Source organism: Aotus nancymaae, unplaced genomic scaffold, assembly GCF_030222135.1.
Source record: "Aotus nancymaae isolate 86718 unplaced genomic scaffold, 86718_ANA_hifiasm-v0.15.2.pri h1tg000019l, whole genome shotgun sequence".
Classification (NCBI taxonomy): Eukaryota; Metazoa; Chordata; class Mammalia; order Primates; family Aotidae; genus Aotus; species Aotus nancymaae.
In genome coordinates, this window is record NW_026988431.1 from 37,142,546 (window position 1) to 37,158,634 (window position 16,089).

Sequence of the window (16,089 nt, forward strand, 5' to 3'; positions counted from 1 at the left end):
GATCCACCCTCCTCAGCTTCCCAAAGTGTTGGGAGTACAGGTGTGAGCCACCATGCCTGGCCAATTTTGAGCCTGTTTTATGTTGAACCAGGAGAAAAGGACTAAAGAATCTGTCCTTATCCTAGGAAGTGTGAGAAGAAAGAGAATTAGGATCAGATACAGTTTATTTTCCCACTTAAGTTCTGGTCTTGGGGCTGGGCACAGTGGCTCATGCCTGTAATCCCAGCACTTTGGGATGCCAAGGCTGGCAGATCACTTGAGGCCAGGAGTTTGAGACTAGCTTGGCCAATGTGATGGAACCCTGTCTCCACCAAAAAATACAAAAATTAGTCAGGTGTGGTGGCTCAAGCCTGTAATCCCAGCTACCTGGTAACATTTACTCCAACTGAGGCAGGAGAATTGCTTGAACCTGGGAGGCGGAGGTTGGAGTGAGCCGAAATCATGCCATTGCACTCCAGCCTGGGTGACAGAGCAAGATTCTGTGTCAAAAGAAAAAAAAAACGAAGAAAAAAATAAGTTCTGGTCTTAGAAGGAAAGAGGTATGAAAGAGAAGGAAGGATTTTGAAAAGCAAGTATTTACCTTAACAGTGACTCACTAATCTAATCTTATGGGCAAAGACCAGGAATTCAGAAGGTACCCACACTTGTGCCAGCCCGGGGTGTGTCTTTTGCTGTGACACTGAGGTCATAGGATGACATAGTGATATCTTCAACCAGTTCATTGTACATGCACATAACAGATGACTCAAGAAAAGAAAAGATCTTTGTACACTTTTATTGCACTGTGATTGTTTCCTGTTAGGAAAAATTCTACTCTAAGCTATTATTATATAGCTTATGGCTAAATGAAGAGGACTAACAGGTGACAGGGTCTTACCAAGCACAACATACTTTTATTTGCTTTATGTTTAATTAAAAATTAAGTACACTGTAAACTTACCACTGGTAAGTTCTGATTATGGAATTTCTGTCCTGTAACAATACAGGATATGGCTACCTTTTCTTTCATTAGTATGGATCTTTTAAGGAACTAGAAATGTTACAAAAAGGATTGTCTTTTTATTTTGAGTCCTTATACCCTCTCTCTCCTCACCCTCTGTGAGTCAGGTCGCTTTGGGATTTGCCATTTGTTCATGATCTGTACAAATACAGTTTCATGACTGAGAATGGAAGCAACCACCAGCTGAGGAGGAGAAAGAATACATATGTTCTTTCTCTCAACAGCACCATACCATATAATTACAGCTCAGGGATAGCTCAGGAAATTAGCAGCAGCAGGCAGTAGAGCTTACGCTTAACTACCAAGGGCGGAAATGTGTGCAGAAGCAGGTGGTCGTTCAGGTATGTTCTGGGGAAGAAGGCAGTGAGAGAACAGGGATGGCAGGGAATCACAAGGCCTGTGCCAGACTTGAAGGTTCACACATTATCTAAAGGGTACAGCATCCCTGGCTCAGCCCAGTGTTACCAGGTAGGCATGTGGGCACAGTATTGCCAGATATTCTGATTTTAAATGAAAAAACAGAAATCTGAATTTTATGCTAATCTCCTAATTTTTATATATTTGCTCCAAAATTTAAAAAAATCCAACAGTTGTTGAGCCACAGAGGACATGTGTCCAGGCAGTGTTTGGCCCATGGGTGCCATTTTATCCCTTTGGCAGCCAGGAGAGGCTCTTAGTTTGGTGAAGGAGGAGTTTCAAGAGCCTGTGATGGGTGCCCCAGGAGTATGGCGGCTACAGAGTGTGAGACCTGGCGTGGGTTCCACCTGCTGCTTTCTTTTTCTGTTTTGTGGAGGAGGGTGTGTTTTAATTCTGCTGCTCTTTGGAAAATCTTTCGCTCTCTAGATTTCCTTCCTGGAGAAAGAGTGACTGGAAGTGTTGAGTGCTGTTGGGGATTTCAAGAACTGTGGCAGGGGGTGGGGCTGGGCAGAGGTGAAGCAAGCCTGGCTGTACTACAGGGTGTGAAGGCAGTGTGTCATTTGAAAATTGAGACAGAAGCATCCATCTGTAGGATCTGGGTAGGGTGGGCAGAACACAGCACAGAAACAGCTGCCAGACCCAAGGATGGAAAAGGAGGGTAGAGTGGGGGTGGTGAAGAGGTGTCCAAGGCACTGAAGAATAGCCCCAGGGCTTGGCTTAGTTGTGAGTGGGAAGGAGGCTGTTGAGGCAGCCAGCGTGATCTGGACAACTGCTGATGATTGACCCAGAGAAGTAATGTAGGCTGAATTTCCTGAAGACCCTATATCTTCTTTTCATTTACCTTACTTTGGTGGCAAAAGCATGTTCCATAGGAGCAAGAACATTATTCACTGTATACAGATGATGTCATCTGGCTTCAGCATTATGGCTGAGACAAGACAGGGTCACTCTGCTTCCAGAGTGAGGTCACAGACTTTGTAATTCCTAGTTATATTTCTGATCATTCCACAATCATGATCATGATGGATGCTCTTACTTGAGGGGCCTGACAATTCACACTCTTCTTTCCTTTATTCTTTGAACCAACTGAGAAATAGATACAGATCTCTCAAATGGAATTTGAAATGTCAACTTTATTCCTGGTGGAGCTGGACCAGGATTGCAGCCTGGGCCTGTGGCCAAATGGCCTTCCTAATATCCTTCCCAGAAGCTTAATGTCTACTCACCACATCCCAGGCAAACCCACTGAACAGTTGCCTCTGGGTCTTTACCTTGTGGAGGAGGAAGAGAGCTTATGTCCTGAGGACAAGCAGCTGCTGAAGAGGTAACGGGCAAATCATGTAAGGACAGTGATGTTTAGCACTTTACCCTACCCCACTCTGCAAAAACCCACTTCAGTTCCATTCAGTATAGCAGTGTTTTTAAAAGTGTGGTCCTCAGACAAGAGGCTTTAGCATTACCTTGAAACTTACTAGACATGCAGACTTTTGATCTCCCTTCCAGACAAACTGAATTAAAGATTCTGGAGGATGGACTCAGGAATCCATATTTTAACAAGCCCTTTTGGTGATTCTATTACATATAAAGTCTGAGAACCATTCCTGTAGAGGAGTGAGGTTCAGTGGGCCCAAGACACCATCTTTCCAGTGAGGTAAATCGATTCCCCTTTTATGGAGGACAGTGAGAAAGAAGTGCAAAGAGGCCAGAGGTGCTGCTTTGATAATAGGTCCTCATGGAAACATAAAGATAAGGGTATCTCCCAATGGATAAGCCTGCCCCGTAGTCTGAAAGATGATAGTCTCAGAAAAAATAGCAGGAGCAAACATGAAGACTTTTCTTCAGATGCCCCTTTTCTCATTTGTTAATGTTTTCTACCTTTTGTATAAAGGATAAAGTCGAGAAAAAAGAATGATGGAGGAAGGTACACACTAGCAGAAGAGAAAGAACACTAAATGATATAGGAACAAAAAAATAGGCATTTTTCTTCCTTTACAATTAATCACTTATTTTTCTATATCATTAATTAAATTTTTGGTCTCTGATCTGTTTTTCTAGTTGGGACCCCAACAACAGGCCATTTGACTGTGATCACGTCATCAGCATGGACTGTAGTGCTATTTGCTTTTTGTACCTATTCATTTTCATGTTGACTTGTGTGTATTGTTTAGTGACACAATTTTTAAAAATTTTTTATTTATTTATTTATTTTGAGACAGGGTCTGGCTCTGTCGCCCAGGCTAGAGTGCAGTGGCATGATCTCAGCTCACTGCAACCTCCACCTCCTGGGTTCAAGTGATTCTCCTGCCTCAGCCTCCCAAGTAGCTGGGATTACAGGCACCTGCCACCATACCCAGCTAATTTTTGTATTTTTAGTAGAGATGGGGTTTCACTGTGTTGGCCAGGCTGGTCTTGAACTCCTGACCTCGTGATCCACCCGCCTCAGCCTCCCAAAGTGCTGGGATTACCATGAGCCACCGCACCTGGCCCACAATTTTTTTTTTTGAGACAGAGTCTTGCTCAGCTACCTAGGCTGGAGTGCAGTGGCACGATCTCGACTCACTGCAACCACCATCTCCCAGGTTCAAGCAATTCTCCCACCTCAGCCTCCCGAGGTGGGGATTACAGGCACCTGCCATCATGCCAGGCTAATTTTTGTATTTTAGTGGAGATGGGGTTTCACTATGTTGGCTAGGCTGTTCTTGAACTCCTGACATCAGGTGATCTGCCCACCCTGACCCCCCCCAAAGTGCTAGGATTACAGGCACGAGCCACCACACACAGCCAGTGACACAATTATTTATGTCCTTCATATTCACCTTGAGTCGAGATTATTTAAATTGCTTTGTAACCTTGAGTAGGTTATTTAATTGCAGTTTCAACCACCTTCTAATCACAATGGAGCCTTGCCCAGTTAGCCACTAAAACAGCCAGTGATCGCAAGCACTTGTCACAATAATCCATACAGTTGGCATTTCATATTTTAAGGTTAAAAAAAGATACATTTCCAAAGTGTTTGTAACTAGGAAGAATTTTTTTTTTGCTTCAGACAACCTTTTTAGAGGTTTGGAATAAAATTATACCCCTTTGGGTACATATAGCCTTAACTAGACATGAACGTCAACCTCTTGTAAACACGCTTAATTCCTTGCAGTCCAGAATGGAAGCTTGTTTCTATTAAATGTTTAGTCTTTCCAGACACTGTTATAGGAATAAAAAAATGCTAAAGAATTCAAGTTGCCTCTGATTTCATCTGAACATGGAACTATAGTGGTAGTGATAATCATAGTAACTGAATAGTTAACTTGTTCCAAGAACTGTGCTTAATCTGTCATAACCCTATGGACAGGTAGGTCTTTCATTCCTTTTATACAGATGAGAAAACTGAGGCACACAGAACTTAACTGAGAGGCAGGAGCAGACTCAAATCCAAGTCTACTCATATCAAAGCTATGTCCTTAATCATCTAGTCTGCTAGATGGGCTAGCTTCTGGGCTAACTTCTGACAAGATTTTCACTTGGGGTCTTGATCAGCATAGCAGAGGTCTCAGGTAGTTGGTGGGAGAAGTGGTGAATGCTTCAGCAGTATTAGCCATTTGTTAGAGGAAAAAAAATCAGAAATCCTTGTTTTCGATCTCATTCAGATTCCTGGGCCTCATCCTAAAACTTCTGAATGAGACTCTTTGGGTTGAGACCCAGGAATCTGCATTTAAAATATGTTCCACATGTTGATTTTATGACTAATAAAAACTGCACCTGGTCGGGCATGATGGCTCACTCCTATAATCCTAGCACTTTGGGAGGCTGAAATAGGTGGAACACTTGAGGTCAGGGGTTCAAGACCAGCCTGATTAATATGGTGAAACCTCATCTGTACTAAAATTATAAAAACTAGCTGGGCTTGGTGGCAGGAGCCTGTAATCCCAGCTACTTGGGAGGCTGAGGCAGAGAATCTCTTGAACCCAGGAGGCAGAGATTGCAGTGAGCTGAGATCATGCCACTGCACTACAGTCTGGGCAACAGAGCAAGACTCTGTCTCAAAAACAAGCGAACAAAACACATACACACACACACAAAGCAAAAACAAAAAAACAAAAAACAACTGCATCTAATTGTTATGCATCATTTCATGTCTATTTCAGTAATCTCTGGGCCCCAGTGTATCAGGAAGGGTTAAGACAAAGATATCCCTGCTCATCATTATTGGCAGAATCTTGAGTATTTTTATTTTTGTAGTGTTTTTCTTTTTAAGCTGCTACACTAAATATTTGACTAACATCTAATATGTATATGCTATTGGAGGGAAAATTTATTTAAGGAGAACTGTAAAATCAACATTGATCTCTCCCCACAAACAAACTCTGTCTGCCCCACACCCCCAACCCTGCTACATCTCCCAAATGATAGCTTGTCTCTCTTGTGGGCAATCCAAGGCCAATGTGATAAGAACATCCCATACTGAATAAAACTATCCAAGCCTATATTAGCTTTGTATTGCTCCCATACCAAACTACCACATGTTCAACAACTTAAATAATACAAATTTATTATCTTACAGTTCTGTAGGTCTGAAGTTTTGCACAGGTCTCATTAGACTAAAGTCAACATAGCAGGACTGTGTTCCTTTCTGGAGGCTCTAGGGGATAATCTTTTTCATGGCTCATTTGGATTGCTGGCAGAATTCAGTTCCTTTTGGTGGTAGACCTGAGATCTCCATTTTCTTCCTGGATATAAAGGGAAGGCCATTCCCAGCTTCTAGAGGCCACCTGCATTCCTTCGCTCATAGTTCCTTTCCTTCATCTTCAAAGACAGCGACAGTAGGTCAAGCCCCTCTCATACTTTGAATCTTTCCTCTTCCTCCTTCTATTTTATCTCTCTGAGCCAGCAGAGAAAGGTTCTCTGCTTTTAAAGACTCATGTGATTAGATTGGGTCTGCCCAAATAATCCAAGACAATCTGCCTCATCCCAAGGCCCATATCCTTAACGAACATCTGCAAATTCCATTTTGCTGTGTAAGGTACCATATTCACAAGTTCTGGGGATTAGGAAGCAGGCATCTTGAGGGATTGGGTATTATTCTGCCTGTGACAGATGCACTGTCTGCCTTTGTTGACAAATAAGATAGCAGTGGTTATCACTACCAGCAGGGCTCCAAGCATTCATGCTGATGCACATGAGAAAATGTGACTTAACTGGATATCTTTCTAAAACATTTCAGGGCCAGATTCCAAAACAATAGTTTTGAAAAGGATGTCTTATGGCTTTTGTATAGCCAAGCAGAGCTGCCACAACATTTATTTCTGTGAGTAGGAAAGGAAAGCGACTCACGTTGTGCCAGCTTCTCTGGTAGCTTGGAGTCAGAAAAAAATTCTGATATGAAATAGGCACACCCATTCAGCCAGAATATTTGCTTTTAGTGACTCATTACTTGCCATATGCTCCCCTGCTTCCGCACCTTTGTTCATGCACTTCCAGCTGCTTGGTTTGCCCTTCTGTCTACCCATTTATCTATAATGATACACATTTATGACAAGTTTTGACACCTACTTATTCTAGGAAACATTTTCCAAGATGCTAAAAGTATGGCATCTACTCATTTTTCCCAATAACTGAAGTAAAATGTTAAAAAGAATCCATGTCAGCTGCCAGATTTCCAAAGGCTGTTTTTGAGTTCTTCTCTATGTTATCTTACTCCATAAATCTGTACAGCATTAAAGAAGCCCCTGTGGCATCTTGGATTTTCTAAGTACTTAGTAACAACTTACTGATTTGAAGTACTGAATTTAAGTAATTGGTTATATTATCTTTATACTAAAAGTCTGCAAGATGTGTGTATATATTGGTTCCTTAGAATGTTCTAAACTAAAGAACATTGCTAAGAATGTCTCATATAAGCAAGTAAAACTGGTATTGTTAGAGGTGAGATGGTTTCCAATTCATCTTTTACTAAATATGTTAATTCATAATCTGTCAGATTACCCAGAGGTATAATGGGGTAAGGGAGTGGACTTTTTTAGTGTGATGTATAGTATATATGCAGAAAAACATAAAAATATGTGTACAGCTTGATGAATTTTCACAAACAGCTACCTCATAATCAGTACTCTATCGAGAAACCAGAATTACTCCTGGGTCCCCAGAAACTCTCCGGCTGCTTTCCAGTTGCTGCCATTCGCAGGAGTAATCACTGCCCTGACACTTCAAAAGTTTGAGAAGTAGACTTTTTTCTTTTCTTTTTTCTTTTTTTTTTGAAGCAGAGTCTTGCTCTGTCACCCAGGCTGGAGTACAATGGTACGATCTTGGCTCACTGCAACCTCTGCCTCCCAGGTTCAAGCAATTCTTCTGCCTCAGCCTCCCAAGTAGCTGGGATTAGAGGTGCCCACCACCATGCCCAGCTAATTTTTTTGTATTTGTAGTAGAGACAGGATTTTGCCATCTTGGCCAGGCTGGTCTCGAACTCCTGACCTCAGGTGATCTGCCCGCCTTGGCCTCCCAAAGTGCTGGGATTACAGGAATGAGCCACCATGCCTGGCCGAGAAGTAGACTTTTTAAGATGCAGAAAGATATTCTCATAGATTTTATGACAATCTTAGAAAGAAATCTCTAAGCAAACATGTACGTTTACAGAGATTTTTTTTTTAAATGTGACTCTTGTCCTGAAGGTGCATTTAAACATGGAATAGTAAATTCTTTTCTAAGTGTTCTTGCTTTATCAAATAGTTTGAGTTTCAGATACAACTTTGACTCAGTTTATTATTTACCAGTATTTATTGAGTACTTGCGATGGTTCAAAATTCTTATGGCTCAAATATTTATAGGCTGTATCACTTTCTGCATAGTTTTTATTGAGATCAAATAAAAAAAATTCCAATTTTTTTTCTGGACTTTTGGTTTAGGCTCATAGTAGATATTGAAGAAGAATATATTATCAGCAAAAGTGGCAGTCCCCATACTGTACATTTTAACTGTCTACTGTGACACTTTCCAAGAGAGTGAAAATTGAAATTGCTTGTAACAGAATGGAATGGGTAAACTCTTAGAGCAATTGGATTCAGAGCTATAATGTCCCTCATTCCCCTTCTACCCTCTGTGTTCAAGGATGTTTGCTGAAGCATTATTTCTAAAAGTAAAACATAGGAAACCACCTTAGTTAGCAAGATGAATACTTAAATAAATCATGGTATAGTCATAACATGGACTGTTATGAAGCATGAAAGGCATGCTTTCAAAAACTGAAAACTTTAAATAATATTAAGTAAAACTATATATAGCAAATACCAATTTTGTTTGGAAAATTGTATATTCATACACATGTGCATGGAAGAGAGATTGAAAATTTATAACATTTTGGTCTTGGTTATTTCTGAATGGTATGCTTGAGAGCAATAAATTTTATTATTTTCCAAATACTTTTAATTCTGAAATTGTTTTTCAACAATCAGAAAATAACTACCCAGGATCCATTTTTTAAAAGGACACATAGGGCAGATAATTGATTTTTCCTGTGACGTGAAGTCCTGGGGGAATTCAGACAGAGCAAATACATGTTTTAGTCAAGAGGTTAGCAGAACTCTATGCAGCAGCAGCAGGACCACAGCCATCCAAAAGAGGTCTCTTTGAAATAATGGAATTTTCAATGCAAAAAACATTAATGTCACCTCATCCAACTTTCTATGTAGAAATCCCCAAAGACAACAGCCTGTGCACCTCCAAAATTGACTTTCAGCTTTTGTACACACAGGTCCAGTGTTCCAGGTGTAGAACCTAACTGTTCCAGGTGTAATCCGGACAGAATATTTCCTTACATTCGTGCAGGATTTGTCTCTTGGTATTTCTGCCAGTGGTCCTAATCCTACTAGTCTGTGGCCATAAAGAGCAAGAATAAGCCTTCCTCAGCACTTATGTCCTTTAAATATTTAAATGAATGTGTATTTTTTTTTTGAGATGGGGTTTCACCATGTTGGCCAGGATGATCTCGATTTCCTGACCTTGTGATCCACCCGCCTCGGCCTCCCAAAGTGCTGGGATTACAGGCGTGAGCCACCACGCCTGGCCGTGAATGTCTATTTTTAACATAAATTGAAGTATAATAAAGGTATGGTAGACTGTACGCATTTAAAGTGGACAATTACCTGTGTTTTGACAGGTGTATGCATCCACAAAATCACCACAATCAAGACAGAACACTTATTTCCCCCAAAGTCTCCTCATGTTTCTTGCTTTCCATACCTCCGTTCACCCTGTTTCACATAACCTTTGTTCTGCTGTCACCATAGATTAGTTTGTATTTTCTAGAGTTTCCTGTAAATGGGATCATTTACTGTACGTACTTACAAAAAAAAAACTGGTTTATAAAAGTCCTTAACTTTTTCTTCACTTTATGAAGCAGTTTTATAACATGTATTCTTTACCTTTATGGAGCCATCATAAAAGATGTTTGAGACTTCCTCTTGAGATAATTAACCAGTCAGTGAAAATGCATTATACATTTTATAAGTGCAGTTGTTCTTGCCACACTTAAATAGTTGTATTGGACTATAGTCCTTGGGGTATCTTCTGGTTTTAACACTGTATAAAAATTTTTCAGTTACTATTCAAAGGTAATGTTGGATGTTTACTTGAAATGAGTCCAGTGAATATAATTGAAATTCAGTAAGATGTTAGGGATTTTTGTTGTTGTTGTGTTTTGTTTTTTCAATTTTACAGTTTCCTAATTCTTTCTGGGAATCACAGTGTATACTTAATTCTTCATGGTTTTTCACATGATGAAAACAATATTGCCATTTTCTTTTCTTTTTTAAGAGACAAGATCTTGCTATATTGCCCAGACTGGAGCGCAGTGGCTATTCACAGGAGTTAACATAGCACACTACAGCCTTGTACTCCTGGGCTCAGGTGGTCCTCCTGCCTTAGCCTCCCAAGTAGCTGGGATTATAAGCTATACCACTGTGCCCAGCTCAACATTGCCATTTTTAAATTAGAGTGGCAAAGGAACATTTATAAAAAGAATATGGAAGCTCATAGGGTAGTCCCATTCCATAGGAAGAAAACCTGCTTGAGTAAAATCTAAGGGGCAAGGTGAATACCACAATATATTTTAAGCTCCCCAACTATAATCAAATAGAAATGATGATGACATCCACATTTTTGTCTCTTGATTTTTTTATGGTTCTAAACCACACCCATTGTACAGGTTGCCCTTTCTACTGAGAGTAAGTTCTATTGAGATTAAAATCCGTAATACTAGGTAGAACACTTCAGTGTGGAATTGCTTCCTTTTTTGGTCAAACACTAACTTTGGCAGAGGATAGACACAGCTTAGGAAGACTGAATTTTAAGTGTTCTGAGTTGTTTTTCTGGACTTCCAAATCTCAAATGATAAGACCAGCAGAAGCAGGTATACAAAAATTTCCCTCTGTTGATAGCAATAAGATAGCCTCGGATTCCAGTGCTGCTTTTTAATGTAACTGTTAAATTGAGATAAACACCCTCATAGTATTTCTTTTTTTTTTTTTTTTTTTTTGAGGCGGAGTTTCGCTCTTGTTACCCAGGCTGGAGTGCAATGGCGCGATCACGGCTCACCGCAACCTCCGCCTCCTGGGTTCAGGCAATTCTCCTGCCTCAGCCTCCTGAGTAGCTGGGATTACAGGCATGCGCCACCATGCCCAGCTAATTTTTTGTATTAGTAGAGACGGGGTTTCACCATGTTGACCAGGACGGTCTCGATCTCTTGACCTCGTGATCCACCCGCCTCGGCCTCCCAAAGTGCTGGGATTACAGGCTTGAGCCACCGCGCCCGGCAGTATTTCTTTTTTAAGTACATTCTTGCTTTGGGACTCTAGATGGCTTTGCATAATTGATGCAAATAGGAACCTTGGTGTGAAGATAATATAATTCTTAATTCTCTTTTCATTTTTCTGTTTGAAAACTTTCTTCCATAAGCACCACTGGTTAGAGAAGAAAGGACTGTTTTGGTTTCTTCAGGGTTGGATAAAAACATTAGACTCATAGTTCTTGGTTGAGCTTTGATTTTCCTTTCAGAAATGGATATAAATTATTAGGAAATTGCTGAAATGACTGAATGTACTCTTTCTGTGTCATCTAGAATGTGTGTGTATTATTGCTTGGAAACCTGATGCTTTCAATCTGATGGAAACAGCTCTTCCAGTCTATAGTTTAATTGTGGATAAGCAAAACTCCACTTTTTTCTAAAGATATTTCACAGATTATAAGATATGGTAACAGAAAATATCTCCAGTACTAGGGATGTGGTAAGATTCTATCCAAGCATCTGGAGTCTGAAGAAAATACCTAAATTGAAATAAATTCTTTATCATTATATTTGTTCTTCAGCATTTCCAAGTACTAAAATGTACTTGGGGATAGCAACTTTGCTTAAAAGCTTTTTGCTGTTTCATTGAATTTGGGAAGGGCATGAAAGCTTTCAGAAAGATAATTTTGTTATAAATAGTATACAAATGAGCAAGTTGTCCTTTAGTGAGCATTTTTAATGTTTCTGAGGCTGGCCAAAAAACTATATATCTTTACCCTACGCAGCCCTAGAAGCTGTAGCAGCCTTACCTTAAATTCTTTTCTTAGGAAAGCAGAAAATGAGCAGTTCCCACCCTGTGTAAAGCTGAGAAGATCTTGAATGATGCATGTCGAGGAAACTTGGATACTGATACTGCGGGCAATTTACATAGGCCCCAGTGCCAAAGAATTAAAGACTCTTGAGTTTTCTTAAAAGAGGCCAGCTTTTACAAAGTTAAGTGTGTTTTCTTTTTGCAGTGACCTGAGCTCTTAAACCTAAGTAGAGAATTAAGACTTGCTCAGCTTTGTGAAGCAGTCAACCATTTAAATTTATTTGTATGCACCATAGAATACTCTGTGGCTCTTGTTAGAGAAATGAACACGTTATGACCAAGTAACCATGGAAAGTGAGTGCCATGGGAAAATTTTACATAGTTAAAAAAGAAAACAAAACACATGGCTTTCTTAGGAACCAGAATTGCCTTTCCTATATTATACCTGGAGTCCAACAAAGGCTATGCCTTTGTACCAGTCCTTTTATAATGAAGCAACCAATTGCTCAATTGTATTCTTGTGGAGGAGGGGGATAACATTCCTTTATGATTCCCCAGTTTAGATCAGCTTACCACCCAAAGCATGATATTTGATTACCCTTATTATGTTTCTTTGCATAGCTACAAATGTTACTAATGGCGTGGCCTTGTCTAGTCATTAAAAAAAGTCTGCCTCTGTGATGAGTTCACAGTCAGTGCTGTAAAAGGCACTATTGCTTGGTACCCTGGAAATATGAGCCCAAAGAGAATGGAGCAGCACTTTAGGGTTAGGGATAAACTGCAAAAACAAACCTTTTAAACTCCTGAATGTGCCACTGAGTGCCTGATGGCCTATTTTTCCTTCTAAGTGCCGATTTTAATCTCTAAAGCTCCCTGTGTATGGGCCTCAATAGCTTTAAGAATTATAAAAGTTTACCTACCATTTCTGACCATGTTCTTCTATTAAAATTGAGGTTTCTAGGGTTCCCTCTTTCTCTTTTCTTTCAAATGTTTCCAACTCAGTTCTTGGTGTTACAGGAAAAAGCCACTGAATTATTGTCCCTATACCTACTCCAGATGAGGTGGGAGGTCAAGATGCTTCTCCTTTTAAAATGTTGGAGCAGTGGTCCCAGGCTTCTAGAATTTTTAGCTCATCAGTAAAAATATATTGTGTATGTACTACTTGCAAGGTCTGTATTTTTAATTTTTATATACTAAATGTTTATGTTATACATGTTTTACTTAATGTGTAGGTTTTATATATGCTAGGGTATATATGAAAATAAATGCTGCTGGATGTGGTGGCTCATTCCTGTAGTCCCAACACTTGGGGAGGCTGAGGTGGGTGGATTGCTTGAACACAGGAGTTCAAGATCATCCTGGGCAACATGGCGAAACTCTGTCTCTACTAAAAGTACAAAAATTAGCTGGATGTGGTAGCACATGCCTGTAGTCCCAGTTACTTGGGAGGCTGAGGTAGGAAGATTAATTGAGCCCAGGAGTTTGAGGCTGCAGTGAACTGTGATTGTGCCACTGCATGCCAGCCTGGACAACAGAACAAGACCCTGTCTCAAAAAATAAATGAATGAATGAATGAATTCATGCCCAGTTACTTGGGAGGCTGAGGCAGGAAGATTAATTGAGCCCAGGAGTTTGAGGCTGCAGTGAACTATGATTGTGCCACTGCATGCCAGCCTGACAACAGAACAAGACCCTGTCTCAAAAAATAAATGAATGAATGAATGAATTCATGCATGCATGCATGCTACTCAGGAGGCTATGTCTTGCTATGTTGCCCAGGCTGGGATTACAGGCATGAGCCACTAAAACTAAACTCAAAAGAGTAAGAAGGCCAGCTCATAGAGATTATGGAGGACTCCTCTTTTGCTAGGAGACTGCTGCTTCTTCCCAAGTAGAGCGCAGACAGATCAGGAGTAAATAAGGCATGGGGCATAGTTTTAGCAACAAGAGTGAGGATGATGGAAAATCAGGAAGAGAGCAGCTTAGCAAACACAATATGTTAATAAGCAATGAGACGTGGGTTTGTTTCATTAGGGAGGGTGGAGTGGGGAGGAGTCTAGAGCAAACTCCCTTGCTGCTGCTGTTTGAGTGCTCTCTGTATCACTAACATTGTGCTGGGTGCTTTTTGTGCATTACCACTTCATCCTTGAAGCCAATCATAAAGTGGGATTTAAGATGAGGAAACTAAGGCAGACAGGTGTGAAGTGAAAAATAAAAATAAAAGATAAAGTAAGATGATTTAAAAAAACAATTGTTAATTGGAAAGACTTTATCATATCATTAACTAATATCTCATGGTACAATATATATATACAAGATACTGTTTATTATTAATGAGTATAAAGTTATATTTTATATAATCTTGGTAATTTTGACTTTTTTTGCCCAACATATAGTCACATTGTTCCTCTTTTGTTTTCTGATGTAGTTGGTGAAGTTCTACTATTTTCTTATGCTTATATGATTCGTATTTTTTGCAGTCCCTAATTTCTTTGCAGATATATTTTTTAAAGATTTTTAAAGCTTTGATATCAAAGCTACCCTTGCTAAATAAGCAAGTAGCTTTAAAACAGATTATTGTTAATCCACTCAACCAGGCATTCACTAACTGTAGAACATCACAAATTCTGGAAGTGAAAAAGGAATGGCAGTCACTGTCCAGGCTCTTTGTGGAATGTCTACTCCTCTCTTGGGATATCCCTTGAACTATTTGTGTCATGGGATCATGTCATAAGGAGCAAGTTAGGATTCTACTGAAAATATACACTTTAAATATTTGTAAAGCTAATTTTGTTTCCTTATTTTTAGTTTAAAAAAATATATACATAGTTCTAATATTTACTTCCTACACTCTGGTGGGGATCATTGTTCTTAGTGACTCTTGTCTTCTGAGTAGACAAGGGTGTGACCTCAGTTTTCTCATCTGTAAAAACATGGATGACGTTTTAGGTGTTTGGGGAGGGGATTTTTTTTTTTTAACCACGTTTGGTTTTGTACCTACTTTTTTGGACTGATATATGCCTATTAACTCATCCTTCTAAGCCACACTCACTGATTGGCAGTTTCTGTAAGGAATAGTGTTCAGAAATAGGAGTGACATATTAAGGTTTGCTTTTTAGTCAAGATTTTGGAAATAGTTACACCCAAAATGGAACTTTAAAAGCTTTCTTACTCTTCAAGGCCCATCCAGTTTAAACCCCACCCTCTCAGGAAAATTTGTGTCAGACCCATGTTTGAAGTATCTGCTATCTGTTTTCTTCTTCTAGAATTCTGCTTGTACATTAATCAGTAGACTTGAATTATGATTGTATGTGTACATGTTTGCTTTTTATGAGGCACAGCTGTTTATTGTTTGTGTTTTGTTTTTGAGACAGAGTCTTGCTCTGTCACCCAGGCTAGAGTGCAGTGTGGCTATCAGGGCTTACTGTAGCCTTGTCCTCCCAGGCTCAAGAGATCCTCCTGAGGAGCTGGGACCACAGACATGTATCACCATGTCCAGTTAATTTTTTTAAGACTTTTTTTTTTTTTCAAATAGAAACAGAGTCTCCCTGTGTTGCCCAGGCTGGTCTTGAATTCCTGGCCTCAAGCAATCCACACGCCTTGGCCTCCCAAAGTGCTGGAATTACAGGTGTGAGCCACCATGCTAGGCCAATCATATTTTAATTTTTAGAAAAAAATGAGGATTTGAGTTCAGTTAGAATTGAGAAAGTAAAAAGAACCATGTACAGAAGAAATTGTTTTGTAAACCTCTATACTGGGCATCTAATTTCAATGCCTACATAAAAGAAGCTCAGATCTCTTTCTTCAATATCATGTAGAAAGATGATACCTTGGTTCCCTTGAGAACCTGTTTCATGACTTCATTACTTTTGGCCATTCAAGAGTCAGTGTGGTTTATTGAAAGGAACATGGAACTGGGACTCGGACACCCTGAAAATACTACCAGCTTTGACACTTACCAGTGGATGACCTAGGCTGATTAGCTTGATCTCTCTGAATCTGTTTCCTTATATGTTGAAATGGGAATAAGGATGGGTCCCAGAACTGAAAATACTGTGTGTGTGTGTGTGTATGTGTGTGCAGAGTGAGTGT

The 16,089-nt window shown here is 39.8% G+C and overlaps 1 protein-coding gene across 3 annotated transcripts in view; it reads left to right on the forward strand.

The window, feature by feature from the left end:
- The window catches only part of PLS1 (plastin 1), a 109,862-nt gene that overhangs the window by 16,668 nt on the left and 77,105 nt on the right, over positions 1-16,089 (forward strand). Inside the window, exon 1 of one of the 3 annotated variants that reach the window (XM_064378777.1) lies at positions 10,674-10,811. The exons of the other annotated variants lie outside the window; for them this stretch is intronic. The gene's annotated coding sequence lies outside the window, so the exon portion shown is untranslated. Of the gene's footprint in view, positions 1-10,673; positions 10,812-16,089 lie in introns of those variants that run through there. 3 annotated transcript variants of the gene reach the window in all.